Below are 23,519 nucleotides of genomic sequence, written 5' to 3'. Positions count from 1 at the left end.
ATGAGGCAAGCAAGACTTTTTCCAAAGTATGCAGCAACATTAAGGAAACCAAAATGTAAGAGGCCCAGGAAAGAGCTACAACTTCTACCTCTGTGGTTTCATTGCTTACAGCCAAGCACATCTACCTTAGGCTACTGAGCCTACTGCCCTGCTCCACTAACATAAGAGTCTATCTTCTGCAGCTTTCCAGTAGGAACCACTGGCTTCCATCCAGCCTTGCAGACTAAACAAATACTTGGTTTTCAACTTTTCCATTCTGCAGATGGCCATTGTTAAACTACACAGCTGGTATGAGGTATAGCAATCCAATGAATTTTCTGTGTCTTAGGTAATCACTCTTCTGGTGCTGATGCTCTGGAGAACCTTAACTAATACAGATGGCAAGTAGGCCTTAGTCAACCCCCACTCTTCCCCATGCTGCATGCATTTTCCATGCAGAAGCAGATGATGCTTTCAAATTATGAATCTTAAAATAGAGTTTAATCATAAAACACTGAAGAGAGAGAGAAAGGGAGCGAGATCAGATAATGCACAGTTCTTAACGATAATGAGGACAATAAATAATTTTAAAGCTTTCACAGCATGTTAAAAAAAAAACCTTGAATCTATACGCTCTGTTTGATAAATCCATACAATGCGTAAGCCAGCAAAAGTTCATGCAGTTTTTAGTCTATGAAGGGGAGGTGTTTTCTTATAAAACAGAACAAGATGCAATCTCTTCGGCACATGTGGGAGATCAAAATAAAGAAAAAGCCAAGCTCACCAAATGCATCCTAATTGACTGGTGAGTCTGAGTTTTATGGATTGATTTCATCTGGCCATGAAGACCCAGACATTAATATGCAATAGGGTAAAAGAGGATATAAACTTCACAGTGCAGGAGTTGAAGGAAGAAGAACAGAACATCAGTCAAAGATGACAGGGCCAACATCTGTCAAGAGAAAGTTTCAGTAAGAATTCTCCTCTTCTGCTAAGGTGTCGAAAGGACAACAACTTGTCTTACAGGAGGTATATGCCTAGAAAGCTCTTGACAAATGCACTAAAGAAAATGAGATTTTATGCATCACGGTGCCATATATAAATCATTATAAGGGTTGCATAACTCTTTTTTTCTTCAATAGAAGGTGAAATTTAACTTCTCCCAGAGTCCCAGGCTTTCAACACCAGACGTCAGGTGACTTCTGAGATATCCAGCCTTGGGGACTAAGCACTTAGCTGGTTCTTAGTCTTTCCACTGTGGAACAGTTTTTCTTGGACTACCCAACTGCTAAAATTGAAACCAATCCAATAAGCCTTCTTGTAACACCTGTTCCTTTGGTGGCTATGCCCTCCCCCTCCAAGATTGGATACATGGGAATATAATAATCTCAGTTTAAGGTTTTGTGCCCCAGCAATAGTCAGTGATTTACCATTTCTTTGTAGCTTTTTTGTCCAGTAGCCTTTAATGTCCATATCTCTGAAGCATGGAGTATTTCTCTTCACATTCTGTGGCTGTCTCTGTGCCTGATATATCACAAAGAATAGAGGAAGTTGAGAACCCCATTCTTACTCCAGCCAATCAACAGGTCAGTTAATCCATGACTGTCTACAGACACAGAGACATAATCTGTGCTGTAGAAGTGGTACAGAGACACTAAGATCAACAAAGATAGGAAGTGGAGAGTCATAAGGTAGGTCATCCTAAACCCAAATTTAAAAACAAAACAAAACAAAACAAAACAAAACAAAACAAAACAAAACACCAATTAAAGTTGTAGGCTTCCCAGCTCTACCAATGCTATATTGATTTGCCAGTTAACTTTGTTTGACTATACTTTGCTATTCTGCCTTTTTAGTCTTTTGTTCATTAGCTTATGGCAACAAGGAATCCATCTGGTAGCTGTTGTCAATTCTCTCAGTCCTGTTCCTTTAGGAAACCCTGACTCTTACAGGAGAGATTAACTAGCTTGTTCCTAGTAACAGCTAGGAGTGGTTGGAGCCTGATTGAGGCCCAGAGTGGGAACTCATATGTGTGGTGGGAGTGACAAGAAAGCTGGATACATAGGCACATACCTGAAGTTTGGTTGTTTGTCTCATTGTGGCACTGACCTGAAACCTCATAGAAAGAAAAAATAAATGTTTTCTGTAATTCTCATGCTACAAATGTAAATGTGAATACCCTTTATTTCCGTGTAGTCCAGCTAGGGCTATTGGAGCAGAAGACAAGTCCCAGGCTCCTGACCACCTCTGTATCAGTTAGATAAGCCACAGTGGCCACACCCACCTTGTGCAGATGCCAGTATTCTGTAATGCTTCCTTTACAATGAGCTAGTGATGTAGGCTACTTCACAAAACCTTGCCTTTCTCTCTTCCCGAATTTGCAGTCATCTTTCTCAGACCTGTAACCCCCTGTAGGTACATTCATTTTCTTACAATGCTTTCTAGATGTATAGAGTGTTGAGAGTTTTGTTCAGTGACACTTTCTTAGTTTCAGAGAATGTTGCCAATTGATTCAGGATGGAGGGATGATATTCAAGTGGCAATTTAACCCAGTGATCATAACACGTGATGATGACCCCATTAATGAAGTGAACAAGAGAGTCAGCACCTCTATCATCACAATGTGCAGAAAGGCTCTGCCATTCACTCAGACTTTAATAGAAGCAGAAGATGAAAAGCATTGATGAGCTAGAAAGTGACATGATATTTTTGTCCTGGCAGGAATGAGAATATTCTAGAATCACTGTGCCCTTTCCTTTGGTTTTAAGACTACTGATGTGATGGAGCCCAAATAAGTGGAATTCTCCCTGAAACTATTTCAGGAGAAAAGGCTGAAGCCTTAGTGACAGTCACATAGGAGCTTATCTCTCAGGAAAAGATTCCACACAGTTGCACAACTTGGGCAGGGGAGACTGAATCCTCAGACAAAAATGGATCATTGACAGGTGGGACCACATTTTGACCAGGAGTAGCTATATATACCATGTGTCCTTATTTTAAACCTTAACCCTATCTCAATACCTGAAGATAGATTGGGGGGGTGGTGGATAAGAGTATCCATGTCCCAGAGAGGTACTATTGAATACATCTTGCCGTCTTTCAGTAAACAGTAGAGGAATGCTGAATCTTGTTCCTGACAAGGTGCTAAGAATAGGTAGCAGATGAGTTCTTCATCCAATCCAGGTCTCCACAGGGCACTTACTACATCCCCTGCAATGTGCAGGGAACATTCTGAGAACACATCAAAAAGAAATAAAGAACCAGACAACAGGGAGAGTGCTGCAACATGTTATCCTTTGGAAAAGACACAAAAATGGTAATCATGAACTCATTAGGTGTGGATGTCTGCACCGCTTCTGTAAAAGTATGATTCAACCAAAACTCAGGTATGGATGGAGAAGGAAAACCTGGGGCCCCTCTCTTCACTGTAGTACTATGTGCCACTTACAGATCCAGAGAGTAGAAAATGTTTGCGTTTATTTTTGTACAAACCAATGACACCACCAGGCTCCAATGAACCTATCCAACCTAATAATCACATAAAGCATCCTGGTCAAATTAAATGAGTCACAAAATACATCGAAAGTTATGATTTAGAGGAAGAGTGGTAATGGGGGATTCATAGGAACAGCAATCCATATATACACATGTAAATATCTATGTATGCCATTTTCAATGACCTGAAAAGTATCTATCTCATTTGAGAATAGAGCTAGATAGTGTAATTAAAAAGATACTGAGAAATAAATTGGCAATAACTATTATTTTGCTTTCTACTATTCTCTCATGGATGTATGTGCTGCTTAGTCTTATGTCAACTTGGTACAAGCTATAATCATTTGAAAGGAGGGAACCACAATTAAAGAATTGTCTCCATAAGATCTGTCTGCAGGCAAGCATGTAAGAAAATTTTCTCTTTTTTTTTCTTTTTTATTAGATATTTCCTTCATTTACATTTTAAATGCTATCCCCAAAGCCCCCTATACCCTCCCCCCACCCTGCTCCCAAACCCACCCACTCCCACTTCCTGGCCCTGGCATTCCCCTGTACTGGGGCATATGATTTTCGAAAGACCAAGGGCCTCTCCTCCCATTGATGGCATGGGCCTCTGCTACATATGCAACTAGAGACACAGCTCTGCGGGGTACTGATTAGTTCATATTGTTGTTCCTCCTATAGGGTTGCAGACCCCTTTAGCCCCTTGGTTACTTTCTGTAGCTCCTTCATTAGGGGCCCTGTGTTCCATCCAGTAGATGACTGTGAGCATCCACTTCTGTATTTGCAAGGCACTGGCATTGCCTCACGAGTGAGAGCTATATCAGAGTCCTGTCAGCAAAATCTTTCTGGCATATCCAAGAGTGTATGGGTTTAGTGGTTGTATATCGGATAGATTCCCGGGTAGGACATTTTTAAAATTAGTGATTGATGAGAAAAGCTCAGTCCATTTTTGAGGTATCTCTAGGCAGGTGGTCCTGGACTCTATAAGAAAGCAGGCTGAACAGGCCATGTAAGCAGCAGTCCTCTATGGCATATGCATCCACTCCTGACTCCTGGTTTCTGCCCTTATTGAGTTTGGTTTTTTTGGTCATGGCAGTTCAGCACAGCCAAAGAAACTCTCTAAGAAAGGAATTGGTTTCAGGAGTGGAATATTATTACCTGACAATGTGTTTTGGTGAAGATTATAGAAGGACTTTGGAATTTGAGTGGGATTAACTATTGAGTTTTCAAAGCTTAGAAAGATATTTTATAGGATCCTGGAAGATATGTGTTAAGAAAAACGTAGTAGAGGCTAGCTTGTGAAGTTTTTGAGAGAATTTTGAGAGTTTGTTAAAGTATCTATAGGGGTTGTTTTCTATTTTGAGTTATGAATCTGTGGTTTGGATGAGCTGGGTCTGAAGTATCAGCTATGATTAACAAGAGACCAGCACTACTGAAATGAAACCTTTGCATTACTGTGAAAATTGATGCTCATTAGCTTGATCTGAAAAATTAACAGTGACTAAGAAAAGACTAGCATCATAGGGGTGAAGTCTTGGAAGTGCTTCCTAAGGATCATCACACAAAAATCTGTGTTTCAGAAGCAGATGAGGTTGCACTTTGTGCTGGGATCTAAACTCTCTAGAATAAGAGTCACCAAGAAGGTGCTGATTTGGAAGACATGAAGTGGTAATGGAAAGTAGCTGAGACTTGTCACTGTGAAAGAACAGAAGAGGACATTTGTGAAGGTGCAGTCTCCATAGCAATTAAAGCCCCAAGGTTGAAGAGATCATATAGAGAAGTTGATGCTTGGCACAGTGTGTTTGTGTGTGTGTGTGTGTCTGTGTGTGTGTCTGTGTGTGTGTCTGTGTACCTTTGAACGTATAGACTTCTGATCAGTCCCAGATTTTGCTTTCATTCTTCATGTATGTATGTATGTATGTATGTATGTATGTACATACATATGTATGTATGTATTTGTAATATATCTACACTGTAAATGTAATGCTCGGTTAATTGTTGTGATGCATGGGTAAGTTATTTAGATTATTGTTATGAAGATTTTGCTTTTTACATTATATTGCATTGTATAGTGAATATACTTACTCAAAAATAAAATCATTTTGAACAGTTATGTACAAAACAAACAATAACACGCTTAAGAAATTAATCACAGGATATGAATGCCTCAAAAACATCCACACATTTGGTGACTATATATATATATATATAGAGAGAGAGAGAGAGAGAGAGAGAGTCACACATGAAATCTGAAGGGCAATTGTAGCCTGTGCAAAATTGGAAGTGGTGTCTCAGAAATGGTGGAATTTTTTTTATACTAACTAGTTTATGCCACACCTTGTTAAGCAGCATCAGCCTCTCACTGTAGTGCTTTATGGTCCATTCTTATTTCCTTATTTTATTTTTTATTCTTTTGGTTATTTTATTTATTTACATTTCAAATGTTATTCCCTTTCCCAGTTAAACCCCATATTGCCTCCACCATCCTCCCAACTTCTATAAGGGTGCACCCCCACCTAGCCACCTACCCTCTTCCACCTCAGGGCCCTAACATTTTCTTATACTGTTTCATTGAGCCTCCATAAGACCAAGGGGGCTCCCTTGCCACTGATGCCAGATAAGGTATCCTCTGCTACATGTGCTGGAGCCATGGGTTCCTCCATGTGTACTCTTTGTTTGATGGTTTAGTCCCTGAGAGCTTTGTGTGTGTCTGGGGGTGGGGTGGGGTGTCTGTTTGGTTGATACTGTTGATCTTCCTGTAGGGTTGTTAACTCCTTCAACTCTTTAAATTCTTCTCCTAACTCCTCCATTGGGGTCCTCTCGCTTAGTCTGATGGTTGGCTGCCTCTGGCACAGCCTCTCAGGGGACAGCTATACCAGGCTCCTGTCAGCAAGAACTTCTTGGAATTAACAATATTGTCTGGATTTGGTGTTTGATTATTGAGGTCATCTATGGATGATCTTTCCTTCAGTCTCTGCTCCACTCTTTGTCCATGCATTTCCTTTTGACAGGAGGAATTCTGGATTAATATTTTTGAGATGGGTGGGTAGCCCCATCCCTTAACTGGGGGCCATGCCTATCCACTGGATATGGTCTGTACAGGTTCTCTCTATACTTTGTTGGTTATTTCAGCTAATGTCATCCCCTTTGGGTCTTGTGAAGCTCTTGGGTCCCTGGCATCTGTGACTTTCTACTGGCTAAGCCCAGTGCCCTACCCCACACTGCTACACACCTGTTTTCCATTTCCTGACCCTCTGTACTTCTCCCACATCTGACCCTGCTCGCTTTTTCCCCTCCCCCTCCTTTCTCCCTCCCAGATCCCTCTCTCCCTCTACCTCCCATGATTGTTCTCTTCCCTCTTCTGACTGGGACTGAAGTATCCACAGTTTGGTTTTACTTCTTCTTGGAGTTCATATTGTCTGTGGGATTTATCACGGGTTCTCCAAGCTTTTGGGCTATTATCCACTTACCAGTGAGTGCATACCATGTGTGTTCTTTTGCAATTGGGCTACCTCACTCAGGATGCAATTTTCTAGTTCCATCCTGTGAATTTCAAGAAATCACTGTTTGTAATAGCTGAGTAGTACTGCATTGTGTAAATGTACCACATTTTTTGCATCCATTCCTCTGTTGAGGGACATCTGGGTTGTTTTCAGATTCGAGCTATTATAAATAAGACTGTGTCCTTGTTATATATTGGAGCAACTTTTGTGTATATGCCCAGGAGTGGTATAGCTAGGTCCTAAGTAGTACTATGTCCAATTTTCTCTGAAACCACCAGACTGATTTCCAATATGGTTGTACCAGACTGATTTCCAATATGGTTGTACCAGCCTGCAATCCACCAGCAATGGGGGAGTGCTCCTCTTTCTCTACATCCTCTCCATTGTCTGCTGTCACCTCAGTTTTTGATCTTAGCTATATTGACTGGTTGAGGTGAAATCTCAGGGTTGTTTTGATTAGCATCTTGTTTCTGAGTCTCACTGACATTACTCTCACTTACTAGCCAGGAATCCCCAGCAATGGATTTTACAATAACAACACTTCCCTAGATCTGGGATAAAATGGCAGCACTACTATGTGTGTCTTCTGTGTATGATGGCTCTGATGACTAACCTCAGGTCTTCAAGCTTTCAAGGCAAGCAATTTCCTGACAATACCATCTCACCAAATTCTCTACTGCAATTTTCTTTTAACCTTCATTTCTGCATCATCTTAAAATGCACATGTATGTGAAATGTACTACATTATCCTGAAACCTGATCCCATGCAGGAGGTTCCCTGTGTACTTTGCATCTAATTGAGTTTAAGATTTACTACATAGCTTTTTCTCTACTGCATATGAGATGTGATTTTCTTCTAGAGTTACAATCTCCCAGTCTTACCCAAATATTCTCTCTCTCTCTCTCTCTCTCTCTCTCTCTCTCTCTCTCGTGTGTGTGTGTGCGCGCATGTGGGGGTGAATATGTATATATGTATATGTGTGTGCAAATACAGAGGTCAGAGATTAACCTTGGATGCTACTTTTTGAGGATTCAGGACCTTATTTTGGAAACATACTTATTTTTTACTGGGAAGCAAGTTTCACTATTAGGCTTAGATGGATGGTGAGTAAACCACAAGAATTCTGGTGCCCCCATATCTCCATACTGAGGTTTTAAATATGTATATCGTATCTGAATTTTTATGTGGATTCTAGTCCTCACACTTGTAGCATAAGTATGTTACCCATGGGGCTATCTTGCTTACTCACAGATTATTTTCTGCTTTAATATATATTAAGCTGTCATGGTTGTGAGTGTTACCACACTGGCACTGTGCTGATGAGTCATTGTTGTCAACTTTAGACAACACAGAAGATAGTCTCACTAAGTAATTGTTGTATGTTGGCTTATGTGCATGCTTGTTTGGGCATTTGTTTAATCTGATAAATTGCAATGTGACCCAAACTGAATGTTGGTATCTCCATTTTATTGGCCAGGCTGAGAAGAATTGACTGAGAAGGAGAAAGGCAGCTAAGCATTAGCAAAAAAACATTTCTTTTCTCACTGCTCCAGGCTGTAAATGTGGCTAGGTGCCTCAAGTTCCTGTAATTACAAGCCAGATAAATAATTTCTCCCTAAAAGTGATCCTTGTCAGGGCATTCATCTTAGCAGGAAGAAAGCAACAAAAGCAACTAATTTCAAAATTACTGGTGTCAAATTATCACTAATGAAGCATTTTGGTTTTGTAGGACAGTGTGAGAGTCTTGGAAGGTACTCCTCATTATGCAGTCTTCTTTGCTATAGTGTTGGATTTCATGTAGCGGATTTCTTCCATATTTGCATTGTGATAGTAGATTTATACATGCTCATGTCATCCTGGCGTTTTGCATAACAATCAGAGAGTAACCTTCACTGTTACACAGGATATAGCTCTTCCAGTATTATTGTATGTTTTAGAAATACTTCATATTCTTTCAGTGTTGAGAGGAGAAAGAAGTTGACCTATGTCTAAGGCAGTCAATGGCTGATGGTTGTGCCCTCTTGTTTGTATCCAGTGCCTTTGCCCAAGTACAGCTTTGTCATTTATGGGTGTGAACAGCTAAAATCATGATATCACCAAAAATAATATACTAACCTAAAATGTCACTTTTTTACCTGCTTGTCTTTGTGGTCATTTTTAAGAGCATATTCTTTTAGAATATATGATTTTGTTAAACCTTGCAAATTGTTTGCTGGGTATAAATATGGGTTTGTCTCTTCTCTCCCCTGCATCTAGAGGCTGCCTTTACTACTCTAGCTCATTCATCACCCATATCCCACATCTGTAGACATCCAGCAGAGCTGTCATATTATCCTAATTACTGTCGGTATTTCCTTCATGCCAGACTACTTACTTAGGTCACTCACCATATTTTGCTGTTCGTATGAATATTATTGTATGTGAGGACAGGCTTAATGAGCTATGGGGAAAAGATAATCCCTAGCAAATGCATCAATTGACCAGCTTTCAAGTCAAATTTATAATGATGTCAAAGTTATTTTAGAAAACATTTCAGATATATCGCTGAGGAATGAGGCAGCCAAGACAAATATTTAGTTCATGTTTATTAGGCATTTATTTTGTGAGAAACAAAGTTGAGAGATGGATCCAAGATCAGGCTGGTCTCTCTTTACAAAAATGACTTTGTTCAGTTTCATGGACAAGACCTGGTCACCCAGTAACACTGGGAGAGATTGCAGAAAAATATCAGAAGTAATATTTCAGCCTTAAAAGGTGAACCAAAGGAAATTAGCACACTTATAAGAAAACAATTCTACTTTAAGTAACTTAATCAGAACAAGTGTGGCTGACTGCATTTGACCTGAGGTCTGTAAGTGATGGCGATGAGTGTTAAGGGTTACATTGGAGCTGAAGGTGAATTCTAGTGATGGAGTTCTTTGGAGCAAGGAGAAGCATGATTCTCAGCAATTTTGCAGAAGCCTCACATCTCATGATCTGGAGGATGTGATATGTCCTTGTGTTGGGCAAGTTAGTGTTTAAGCAAATGTATATATATAGAAAGATGTGTGTCTGTAGGTCAGAGATCAGCTGCTGTTCTTGAGTGCAATTGTACTTAACATTACTTTACCATGTAGGCTGGACTTGCAGGTGAGTAGAGAGGTCCAAGTTCTATGAGGTTTACAGCAGAAAGCAATAGGCTCAAAAGTACATTAGATTATGGGGCTTGCCAAAGCAAACTCCCCATAAGAAGATGATTTATAAAACCAAGATTATTTCATAATTTTGGAGATCAGAACAAATTAAAGTGGGGCAGGGTTTTATGTTCTCTGAAAGTCCCAGGGGAGTATTTTTTTTTCTTGTTTCCTCCCAGCTTTGGCTGCCTCCTACCAGTGGTAAAATGTTCCTTGGCTTATAAATGCAGATCTGTCCCTATTTGTTTTATCTATGACTCACTTCATGAACATTTTCCCTATCTTCTAGGTAAGTGTCAGTACAGTAACATGTGTGGAGGTCAGAGGTCAACTTTGGTCATGATTTCTAAGTGTTGTTTACCTTTATATTGTTGATACAGAGCCTTTTCTCTCATCAGGAATTCACTGTGTAGGCTAAGCTGGATGGCCAATGAGCCGTAGGGACCCACCAGTTTCTGCATCCCTACCACTGGGATTACAAGTGCACAGCAACATGTACTTGTGTTCTGAGGATGGAACTCAGGTCTTCAAGCACTTATCTAGACAAAATTTCCCAGCCCAACCTCTTCTCTTGATAAAGCACCAATCACCTGATTTATAGGCTCTTCTAATTCAAGTGAGAATTCACAGGAAGAGTAGATATATCAGCAAAAAATATGTTTTCAAACAGATCATATTTTGAGACTCTAAGTACACATGAGTTCATGGGGGAAGATTTTATCACAATAACTCTATTTATATACAAGGCTATTAATAAGCCAAAAACCATAATTTAACCTTATGATATCCATTTCTACTTTCACTGAGTGGAACAATGTAGTTCTGACATATTTTTACCTTTTTCCCTGTGTGTGTGTGTGTGTGTGTGTGTGTGCGTGTGCGTGTGCGTGTGTGTGTGTGTGTGTTTGTATGTGTGTGTGTTTGGACATGTATGAGTGTGATGGAATATATGTGTGAATGCATATGTGTGCATATGTGTACTTGTATGTCTATGATGTATATGTGTGGTATGTTCGTGTTTGTTCATGTGTGCATCTGTAGTGTGTTTGTATGTGTACATGTGCATGTATGCAAGCATGGATACATGTTTATGTGCATGCAATGGTATGAGTGTGAAAGTCCGAGCACATCCTTTAGTGCTGATCTTTACTTTCTATGCTGTTTCTAACGGGGTCTCCCTGTTGTCAGCACCCGCATAGGCCAGGATAAATGGCCCACTAACTTCTCAGAATATCTGTATATCTGCCCACAACAGCAGGAGGCCAAGATTATAGATGTTTACTTAGGTTCTAGGATTGAAAAAGAGGTGCTCAAACTTCTGTGTCAAGTACCTTACCTATACAGATGGCTGTCCCCAGCCTATTGCCCTCATACTCTTACAGCTAAGAAAATTCTTATCTTATTTGATAGATTGTCTATATACATATATATATATATATATATATATATATATATATATATATATATATATGTGTGTGTGTGTGTGTGTGTGTGTGTGTGTGTGTATACTGTTATGTGTAAGGACCCTGTTTTCTTACATTTATAAACCACCTGTAGCCATGTTTGAAAAATTAGGGATTCTATCATTATAGCATTATATCCAACTGTGATATCAAATAAATTCCTAAAGACCAGAAACTTACATGGGCAGTACATAGCAAAGTTTCAACTATGAGTATGATTTTAATTTAGCTAAAAGTATATATTTTGAATACTGAGCTATAATCTCTTGAATTATCATAAAGATGAGGACCAACCAATTTCAACTAATAATATAAAAGTTCTCTAATCATGTGGATTCAAAAGAACTGCTTTCGTTATTTTACTTTCTATGTTCACTGTACTTGGAAAACATGCATCAGAGCATTTATCACATAACCTATGATTAAGACGTTGTACGTCAATGTGCGTGTGTGCATGCATGTGTGCACCCATGCACCTCTGAGTTTGTGTTTGTATGTGTGTGTACACATTTGGAAGTCAATGGTAATGAAGAGAACCTTCCTCAGAAGCTGTCTACATTAGTTTTGGGGACAGGATGTCACTCTCTACCCGGAGCTCACTGTTTTGCCTAGATTAGCTGGTTAGTAAACACTAGGGATCCTCCTGTTTCTACCTCCCCAGTGCTTGCATTAGGGGCACAGGCCTCAGGTCTAGTTTTTTAATTTAGCTGCTGGGAATTTAAATTCTGTTCCTCATTCTGTGTGAAAAATTCTTTGCTGACTGAGCTATCTGGCCATCCCTTTAGGCCATTTTCTTATGACAATGACAAGTGGCTCTCTGTTCATTGTTAAGTCAGAAGAATTAGTACCTGGACTGCACTTTATTTACAAAAATCATCAATCAGTAATGCAATTCAGACAAATTACTGAGTTCTTTAAAGCAAGTCCTTGTTTTCCCCAAACTAATAACATTTCTGATGGCTTCTAGGCACTTAATAGGAGTTACGTGTAAATCCTGTGATTTAGCATAATATTTAGCCGCTGCTTATTGAAAAATCACTTATCATTCATTTTTTTCATAGCCAGCATTCATTGCATAACTTCTGTGTGCTTGAATTGGATGCCTTTGTTTGTCTAAGATGCCGCCTGAAAAGCTCAAATAGATTAAATGAATTTAAAAATGTATATGCCAATAAGGGACATGGTCAACAACAGAATATAGATTCCGTATTTCAAATCCCAAGGAATTGTTCTTTCTACCTGTCTGAGGAGATTGTTTGTGGTTTCAGATAATAGTGGCGATTTTATGTTTGGGGAGATCATACTTCTGAGATTTCTTTTGAGCCAGTATTCTTGCAATCTCCCAGGTCCAGAGTCTGTTATTTCCTTGAGTCCTCCTTCTTTTGGGGGACTCTGATATCTTAGCTATCTACCTGCCTGGTATTTCATTTCTATAAGGAAACATTGCCTTTCATTATAGAAATCTCAACTAGATAGTGTCTCCATTTTCTTAGAAGAGCTTAGAGAATTTCTATTAGGAGACTGGAGGTATAGCTCAATGAGAATGGTGCATGCCTAGCATGCACTAAATTCTGAGCTAATTCCAGCACTGTACAAGTGTGCTATTATGGAACATGTCTAAAATACCAACATTCTGGAAGGAATAATCAGAATTTCAATGTCATCCTAGACCATATTTAGTAAGTTAGCGACCAATGTGGGATATAGAAACCAATTTAATTTTATTTTATTTAAAATTTATCTAAGCAGTGAAACAAATTGCAAAACAAGCTCATGCCATTGGAAAACTGTTAGAAGTGAGCATTTTGACTTTTTGAATAGCTACTCAACCCACTCAAAAATGTTATTAATGAATCAAGGAGAGATGCTCACATGTAATTCTTCAGGTTCTATGCCTCCAAGGGAGATGCTAAACATAAAAGCCTAGCTTCAGCCAAGTAGCAGCTGTTATTTGAAAAGTACACTGGAATGCTTTTCTAGGAAGACTTAAACAAAATGCCAGCAGCTTACAATCTGCTGTTAAATTCCTGACACACCAGGTGGTTTGTTTTGCTTCCAGAACCACTTGCATCTGCTAGCAGATTACTTAGTAACTTGTATCCATCCTGCACAATAGGAGGTGATTTCTCCATTCTGAAGCAATCTGAGCAGGGTAGTATTCAATAATCCAGTGGCCATGGGGACTCCATACCTTCTCATACCACTAAGTAGTTCCATAGAACTATTGAATCTACAAATGCTGCTGTCCTCTGAAAACATACCCAGGGTTGTGAACAGCATTAATGGGTCTGGGCTTGTATGCAGGTACTTGTGCCTGTGATTGTATGCTTGTTTATGTATGCCTGTGAGGGAGAGGAACAACTTTCGGGGGCAATGTCTCGGACATGATTTACCTTGTTTATTGAAGCACACCGCTTACTGGCCTGGGGTTCACAAAGGAGGCCATTGCTGAGTTCCAGGGATCCACAGGTCTTTCTCCCCATTGTTATGATTACCAGTACGTACCACCACACATGGCCTTTTTAATGTTTCTGAGGATAGAGCAGAGATTTTATGGTTCCAAACCAGCATTTCCCTGACTTCACTCTCACTCCAGTTAAGCAGTGTGACTTTCAAGGCACTCTTAGCATTTTACCTTTAGGGATTCAAACAAGGTTACTATATAAATACTTGAATATTGTTGATTCCTCCTTGTAAGGGATGCTGGGAGTCTATGTAGAACAGCCTAGTGACTCTGATGTAGATTTTGTAAATGTTTGGAAGATGCAGGCTCTATCACCCAGAGTTATGAATTTCTGCTCAGAATGACAAGATTTCCAAGGTTCAGGGTTCAGACTTAGATTTGCCTGGATCCAGAGCTCGCGTCCTAAATCTGAGCACAAAAGGGAGCTCAGCTAAATTAAAATGATGCAAATGAGAGTGTAATCCTGCTCCAGTCTCAGGGAGCAATCCTCCTCCCCATCTTATCTAAATCCCTGGGGCAGACAGAGGTTACAGACACACTTCATCTACTGGAGGATAAACAAAGACAGCTCAAGTGGGAGACAATGAATTCAGAGTCAGTCCACCTTCCTTATCAGTACCCATTCTGCCAAACATCCTGATAAGTAATGCCTAGTTATTTCTAAATGATACTCATTTATTTTCTGTTTCCCTTGTCTTGTGTAAATTAGGAAGTCATACAAGTCATTGAACAAGAAAACTATGAACAAATCCTTCATATGTCCCTTACCCTGGGGTCAGACAAGAAAGGGTTATGGCACTCTCCAAAAACTATTGATTATTTCATTTTATTCTGAAGCAAGGCAACAGGAAATCTGGATTTGTGAGGAGCCCTGCTTGGGTTATACATGTACTTGTGTAGTGTGTGTGTGTGTGTGTGTGTGTGTGCGTGTGCGTGCATGTGTGTGTGTGTGAAGGGGCAAGGTGTGGAAAGTATATTCTTTTCTTTAAATCTCAGCCTTGCTAGTTGTTGGGAGCTATTAAGGCAACGCTATTGTCCTGATCTCTGAATTGGGCCTCCCCCCCCCCCCCGAAGAAAAGAGGGTCAAAAGCGGGCCACCGGACTCACTGCTCTGAGAACAACCACAGATCATTCCAGCCCTAAGTCAGCGTCTAATGTCCTGACCTCAAGATGTACCCTGATACCACCAAGTTCCTGCTTCCCCGTGTAGTCGCCAAAAGAAAAATGTCTGCTGCCCCATCCCTCCTGCTGAGGTGCATTTCCTCTGCCCCATTCCTCCTGCTGAAAGGCACCTCCCCTTTTGCTTGTGCATTTAAATCTCAGGCCTGGCTAATACATTTGGGACTTGATGCAATCCAGAACAGTTTCTGTGTCGTTATTCGCACAAGGCACCCATCTCTCTCTACCCCCCATTTGGTTGTTAGGAGAAGGTCCCCTCGAGACCCTCGAATAACTGGACCTGCTGGACAGGTCAGCTAGTCATCCTGGACCTGGGCTTGTGACTGACAGCAGGAACTTACTGCCTTATCTTTCTTTTTCTCCCTTCCTTTTTGAGACATACGATTTGGACACACGGTCTCATACATCCTAGATAAGTTTTGTACAAATACAACTGAATACTACAAATACAAATACTACTCTTTATTTGCTTATCTTTACATGGGCACTGTATGCCTCTCCTGTGCTCTAAGATGAGTTTATAGGTGTATTCAGAAAAAAAAATGTCACCCAGGAAAGATATCTACTATGTATTGCTATTGTACTTGCTTCTAAGGGGCTTGGAAAGAAATGAGGAGGGGGCAACAACCAATCAAAAACAAATAAGCAAAATCTACTTTTACTCTAGGGTTCAGTTTGTACGTTCTTTCCTTAAAGGCATAAGGATGTGAGTTCAGTCCCCCAGAGTCTATTTTTAAAACTCAGGATATTAGTGGTACATACTTATCAAGGCGTATTTCTAGGGCTTAGTTTCAAGTTGGCCTAACTTGAGTACCAAGCCAATGCGAGACCCTGTCTCAAAGTATTTAAGATAGAAAATACCTGAGAAACTATAGTGAGGTTGTCTTCTGCTTTGCCTACTTCCATGCACCAGCACACAGGTGTGAATCCATAGTTACAGGCACTTAAACTAAAATGATTGCAACCCAACCAAATAGTGTCTGTGATTCATTGCAGACAAGCCAGAATACATACTTATTAGCTTACGTTTATCTGGAAAAGAATTAATTCTTTAGATTTGGGAAGTTCAGCTTCCAAATGCTGACACCATTGCATACACTAGCAAGATTTTTCTGAAAGGACCCTGATATAGCTGTCTCTTGTGAGACTATGTCGGGGCCTAGCAAACACAGACGTGGATGCTCACAGTCAGCTATTGGATGGATCACAGGGCTCCCAATGGAGAAGCTAGAGAAAGTACCCAAGGAGCTAAAGGGATCTGCAACCCTATAGTTGGAACAACAATATGAACTAAACGGTACCCCGGAGCTCTTGTCTCTAGCTGCATACGTATCGAAAGATGGCCTAGTTGGCCATCACTGGAAAGAGAGGCCCATTGGACTTGCAAACTTTATATGCCCCAATACAGGGGAATGCCAGGGCCAAAAGAATGGGAATGGGTGGGTAGGGAAGTGGGGGGGGGTATGGGGGACTTTTGGGATAGCATTGGAAATGTAATTGAGGAAAATACGTAATACAAAAATTATTAAAAGAATCAAAAAAAAAAAGAATTAATTCAGGGAGTTTTCATGTACTTTCTTGACTAATAAAACATTTTTTAAAATTTATATATTTATTATATATACAGAATTCTGCTTTCATATATTACTTGCATATATGCACATCAACCATCTCATTACAGATGGTTGTGAGTCACAATGTGTTTGTTGGACATTAAACTCAGGACCTTTAGAAGAACAGTGATCTTAACCTCTTATCCATCTCTGCAGCACAATTGTTATAGTTTTAATGTAAAATGTCTTCTATAGTATCATGTGTTTGAACTCTTACACCTTAGCTGTGGTGCTGTTTGGAAAGTTTGAGGTGAACCCTCATGGGATAAAGTGCTCACTGGGGTGGGTAAGCCATGAGGTTTTACAGTTCGCCTCTTTAGCCTCTGTTCAATAACTGGGGAGGTAATGTGAGTGAGTACCTGGCAAGCTGTTATCCTGTCTTCCTTACAATGATGAACTATATCATCCTAGAACTGCAGAGTCAAAATAAACCGCTTCTCCCATAAGTTCTTTGGTAGGTTTACTTTATCACAGCTGAAGAAGTAACTAAGCCAAAGACAAAGTTGATGTCACTTCCACTGCAATGTTAGGGTCAAGCTATTTCATTGCTTTCTCATAATAGGGCTCAGAACTGTTGCTAATGGGCAGTGGTGCCTAGGTGAGGAGATATAAATCACTGGTCTGTGTCTTTGATGTTTCCCCTTGCAGTGATACTGGTTGCTAATACAACCTTACACTAATGGCACAATTTAAATAAGTCACCTCTCTGCAAAATTAAATATCCAATACAATGTATATATACTCATAATTTTCTAATAGCTTAACAACTATCACAAATTTTTAAAAATTAGATAATTAAAATTTATACTTCAGAATAAAACCAGCATGCTAATATTCAAGTTTATGTTTATGTATAGAACATACTTATTTAAATGTAGCATATACATACATGTATATTGAGAGAATCTATCAACTCTTTCTTAGATATTAGGGCCACATTCTGAAAGTAGGATTTTTTTCATTCTCCTGTACATTTAAATACAACCATCTGGAAGTCTTCAGATTCTAGAAAAACATGGTTCATAAACATTCACACTGATTTTGTAAGTTTTGAACAAATTAAAATTGTGAGTACTGTGACTCTATTCTTAAAATCTCTCCACAATGTCACTTGATCTTTCCTTTTCTTCCATGATAATATTTTTATGCAATACATGCAACTGACAAAACCACTTATTGGGTTGTTATCTAATTGTTTAAGAAATTATTAAGTGACAAATCCATCTCAAATAAGAACACCCATAAGCTAACATATTTGTGGATGAAGGAGGTGCATAAAGAAGACACTTGAACTTGACTAGATTGCCCGGCAGGGACACAGAAGCAGAATACACAGGGACTCATTGATGAAGCTCTTCTAGATCAGGGAGAGAAGCTGTGCTGCCCCTGCTTGGTAGGGTGGTTGGTCTTCAGCCATGAGTCTCTGGAGGTGCAGTCACCTGCATCTATATATCCACACTAGCAGTGTAGCCTTCATGTTTCCAAGTGTGGGAAAAGCCATCTTAATTGAAAGAGCACCTTGATCCTGGCCTCTAGAGTTTGTTTAAACATGGATTACCTTTTATCTCTCCCTAATATGGCTTGGATTAACTCTTATATTATGTACAGTTTTTCTACCTTGCAAGTCAATCTTCATTGTTTATTGGTTTGGGAGTATGTATGTATATGTGTGGATACATCTATCTCTGTGCATGTGTGCTAGGTCCAGAAAAGGATATCAAGTATTCTGCTCTGTCATTCTCTTACCCTCTTGAGACACAGTTTCTTACTGATCCATGTGGTAGCTGGCAACCAGCAAGCTCAGTTTTCCTCCTATCTCTGCCCTCGGGCATACAAATGTGTGTGGCCACATCAGGCAGTTTTCATGAGTGCCGGTATTCGAACTCAAATCTTAGTGCTGGTGCAGCACATGTTCTTGCTTTGTGTACATCACGGAGCCATGTGAACCCTATGTGTGGACCTTCTTCCATTTGCACAAACATACAACACTCACGTAGATGCAGTGTCTGAAATAGCAGCACATCACAGAAGCAGCTACTTTTGAGGATGGCTGAGAAAGGTCCATGAGTGTATGCAATCAATATCTCCATGTCTACCCAAGGCCGACCCACAATCAGCAAAGATGTTTAGAACACAAAGGTAGTATGTATACACTAGCCTGCTTTGTTGTTATCCCTTCTAAATAATCAGTTTCTTAGTCTGTTAATAGAAGCCTAACCCTATGTCATTGCAGCTTGTTACAATAGAAGAAAGGTGACACACAAATATAGCTGAATTATTATAAAGTCAGAACTGCTTCTAAGGAAAAATTATCATATGTGATACATGTATCTCCCCATCTTCACACAGATCTTCACAGTGTTCGCTTCCATGCATTTGTCTTCACATCACAGAAGACTGCTCCATCTTACTTTCAAAATCAACTTAATATATTGTCTTACACATGCTTTATAGCCTAAATGATAATCAAATGTATTAAGAAATAACGGATGCAAGATTCTTTGATTGCTCCAGTGCAGTTCTAAGAGCCACTTATTTTAAAAAATTTGTTGTAGTTTTAAGTGTGTGTGTGTGTGTGTGTGTGTGTGTAAAGGAGCACAATGCCCCCAGAGGCCATAGGTATTGGATCCACTGGAGCTGGAATTGCAAGTGTTTGTGACTACGAAAACTGAATTGAACTCAGGTCTGTGAGTTCTTAACTGATGAGCATTCTCTTCTCTGGGGAGCTCTCCTCTGTAATGCCTTCGAAGAAAAAAATCACTACTATCTTCATTTATAGGCCATAGCTCAGTTTCTGATACATTCTCAGGTTACAGAGTATAATGATTATTTTCAAGGCAAGTTGGGGATACCTGACACATGTTGTGGTCCCATTTGGCATTTCCGTGTGTTTCAGAACAGTGTAGAAAGTATCTGTATACTCTCAGATAGACGGAAGAATTTTCTTCATGTGAACCATGATAACTGGGCATAGACCTGAAACAAATTAATTCTGCACACTCCATATTTTGCTTGTGGGTTTGGTCCATTTTTATTTTTATCCTGTGTCCATCACCTTTGCATCATTCCTCTTTGTTTGAGCTCACACTGTGGCAAGAACAATAAAGTCTTCCTTAAGAGCAATTGTGCCTTGTGGTTTTTATATCACACTTCTCTCCTTAGCACTGGCTGCTATTGTGATAATGAGCTTAATAATATTATTGAAGATGAGTTTCCTTTTGGCTTCTTTTCTTTTTTAAAAGCCAGGGAGAGTCTTTATTTCCAGGAGCCCATTCCAGGGCAGGAAGCTTTCCATTAGACTACAGACCTAGCAGACACCTGGGGTTTCAGATTTTGGCCTTGAGTTCTTTACTTTAAGCATCTGTATGACCAACAGGCTCTTCTGTAGCTCCTCTGTCTGCTGCAAGGCCTCTGAGCTAATTGTCTTTAATGAGCTTGCCTGAGTAACTCTGCCCATAACCCAAGGAGAGAGTATCTGTCCCATTGATCTTTCAGTTTATGCAAAAAATGCTGATGTTGTAGGCTTATTCTTCGTTTTGTATCCAAAGCTCCAATTAAAGAAACAGAATAGGTGCCCTCTGGTTACCCGAACTAAGTGGATGCCACACACTGCCTTCAATAATAGTCATGGTTCTCACTACTTTAGCTCTGATAACCCCATCAAATGCATGAATTCACTTATGGTTTACACAGAGCTTCAAAAAGTGAGGGTATAGCCAATGCCCCACCATCATTTGATATTTGTTTTAGAAATTTAAATTCTTAATCCAACTCTGATGTATTGGGTCAGATGCTCTGCAAGCAGAGCTCAGCACACTGCCTTAACAAGCACTGTGGGGCATTTTGAGCCATGCTCATTTTTGTAACTGTGATTTACAGGTCATATGAGGTCAGCATCCCAATTACACTTGTCTTTCAAGGGAGGGAACTAAGCTTCCTAGGGACTTAGTTATCTATCACAGCCAAAGATTATTTTAAACTTCAAAGCAGAGGCAAAATATAGAAGAAAACAACAGCTTAAAGATGAAACACAAATTGCACGTATAGTATAAAAAGCTCAGTAATGGGGGTGGAGATGGTTTGGTTTGTAAAGTGCTTGGTGTGCAAAATGAGGATCTGAGTCTAAGCCCCAGAACCCAAGTGAAAAGTTGTTTGTGGGAGTGTGCATTTGTAATCCAAGCATTTGAGAAGTAAAGACAAGTGTATTCCTGAGGTCTGCTGGTCAGCTAGCAGAGCCAAATTTAAGGGATCCAGGCTACTGAGAACTGTCTCCAAAAATACCTGGAGGAAGAACACCTAAATATGAAGTCTGGCTTCCACATGCAAGCACACACATGTGAATGCACATCAGTATACAAATACACAAATACATACACACACACACACCTCAATAAAGAGAAAGCAATTAAAAAATAACACTCTCAGACACTATACTTAATACAATTCTGTAAATTTAAAGAAGTAAAACATGTTAAAATTGAAATATCAGTTCTGATTTCTTCTAGTCTAAGAAGAAAGTCTTCAGAACCTAATTGATTTATATACATTGAAAATATTATATAGCAAACTTCCTGGGAAACATGGAGTACATTGACAACAAAGTTAATTTCATAACTAGATTTAGAATAATTAATTTAAAGCAGATCATCCCAGTCCTTTTACATCAGCTGCAGGATCATATCCCACTATTAATGTACCCAGAATGGGAATTGCAGTTATCTGCCCTTTCCTAGAAAGTGTCCATGTGAACAGTAATCCTGAAGACTGCATGTTGGTTCCCTGTCCATGCAATCTGTGTAAATACCTCTTGAGTATATGTGGGAAAGCATTAGCTTCCTGAAGAGGCTAGACCCCATACAGTGTAGTGCCCTGAAACATCACAGCTAATTCTCACATTAAGAAAGAAAAACAGATGAGCATCAGTCAGGAAGTTTTAAGATTAAGTATAAAGCCAGAGGGCTAGAGAGAAGCCTGCTGAGGCTGGAGCAAGAACCAGCTGTTCATAAGCACAGTTGTTCCTTCCCTTTTCAGCAGGGTTCCTTTAAGATTAAGGGTATCCTAGGTCAGCAAAGACCATAGACAGCCACTGGGGCATCTCAAGTAGAACACTGAGGTTCAGAAGTCTATGTTTGGTGATTTGGTTTAATGTGAAGATAAGACTCCATTTCTAGGTACTTCCTACCACCGCAAGCAAGGTATAAGTCATCTTCTTTGAGCAGGAAAATGTGGAGGAATGAGGGCAAGTATGTCTACACTTGCCATGGCTGGTGTCAATGATGTGCTAAGGCAGGGCAAGGTACATTTTTATCCAGTGGCACAGCTGGAATCCAACCTGTTTCATGGCGGCAATTGATTTTTGCATTGGTCCCTGTTAAGTTGACAGCCTAACTGTCAGAGTTCTTTGGTTATTTCTGTTTAAAACAGTTTATATTAGTTCTTTGGGAGTTTTCATGAAAAAAAATCATGTATGAGTATACATGTATTCACATATGTTTTTTCACTTTGAGATTTAATACAATGTGTCTTGATTATATTCGCCTCTTGCTACACTCTCCGGTCAAGTCAACTGGACAAGCCGAGAGGCTTAAAAGTCACTCATGAGGCAAAGAGTTTCAAGAAAGCTCTCCTCCTGGAGTCTAGCGTTCCCTACCCACATTCCATTCCTGCGTTAGTCTAGTGTATGGATCCACGTGCTCTCTTTCAGTATTTTCCTATTATAAGTGCTTTTTAAAATTGAATTCTGATATGGCTAAAGCCTTCCACCAGTGTTCCAACAGTCCTTGACCAAGATCAAGGGCTTGGAATTCAGTAAGATTGTAAAAGCCAAGTCACTCCCTTACACAGGAATTTACCATCACTAAGGAAGAAGGAAGTTTCAGACCAAAGGAGAAACCAGAATAGATATTTAGAACTATAGCAGAGTTACACCCATACACACACGTATTTACAATGGCCTAAGGGGAAGGTGGACTATACAAGAGACTAAAATAGGAACTATGGCAAGGGCGCAAAGCCCTTGACCCTGACTTCTAAGATTAGTGAATCTTAAGTGGAGCCCTTGTTGATCCCAGCTGTTATCAATGAATTCTATCCCAGGTGGTTCCTGTTAGACCTTTTGTGTTTGCATTCCTCTGTTTTAATGTAAGATTCCGGTTACTTCAATTGTACCTTCCGAATATGTCACCCAACTTCCTTATTATCCTCTGCATAAAAAGTCTGATGCTCGATTCAAAAATTATACTCAGATTCCACAAGATCTCTCCTGTGTGTGTCTGTTTGTCATTCATCCACGCTTTGCCCACCTGCTTCGAGAGACCAGTTCCACACAGACACAGGGACCCAGAGGGTCTGCGGCAACCTCTCACTTCTCCTATAATTCCATCCAGATCCACTGTTTCTTTGATTATAGTAAATATTCTGGAGGCCCAAAGCAGGCGCTAGTCATGAATAAAACACTTTTCCAGGCAACAAAAATCCCAGCAAATATCTTTCATGGTATATTGTTTATGTAGTCTTATTACTTTATGTTAAAGGTATTGAGGCAAAGATGGTAAAGATGGAGCAGTGGCTAAGAATATTTACTATACAAGCAGGACTATGTCTATGAATGCATCCCTTGAACTCTTATTTAAAAAAAAAATCACTC

General features: G+C 39.8%; 1 protein-coding gene and 1 long non-coding RNA gene across 2 annotated transcripts in view; both read right to left on the bottom strand.

Annotated features, from left to right (window-relative positions):
- Cntnap5 (contactin associated protein family member 5) overlaps positions 1 to 23,519 on the bottom strand; it is a 928,932-nt gene that overhangs the window by 667,310 nt on the left and 238,103 nt on the right. The window lies entirely within an intron of this gene.
- Positions 770 to 2,097, bottom strand: LOC147006110 (uncharacterized). Its single transcript, XR_015047581.1, has 3 exons — positions 2,053 to 2,097; positions 1,410 to 1,503; positions 770 to 931 (listed from the first exon to the last, which is right to left on the bottom strand). It is a non-coding gene; the product is annotated as an uncharacterized LOC147006110 (long non-coding RNA).

The sequence above is a fragment of the Mus caroli genome, unplaced genomic scaffold (genome assembly GCF_978045245.1).
Source record: "Mus caroli unplaced genomic scaffold, Mus_caroli_1 scaffold_1, whole genome shotgun sequence".
Lineage (NCBI taxonomy): Eukaryota > Metazoa > Chordata > Mammalia > Rodentia > Muridae > Mus > Mus caroli.
Note: the sequence above shows the minus strand (reverse complement) of the source record. Positions and strands in the feature narration are given on the sequence as shown.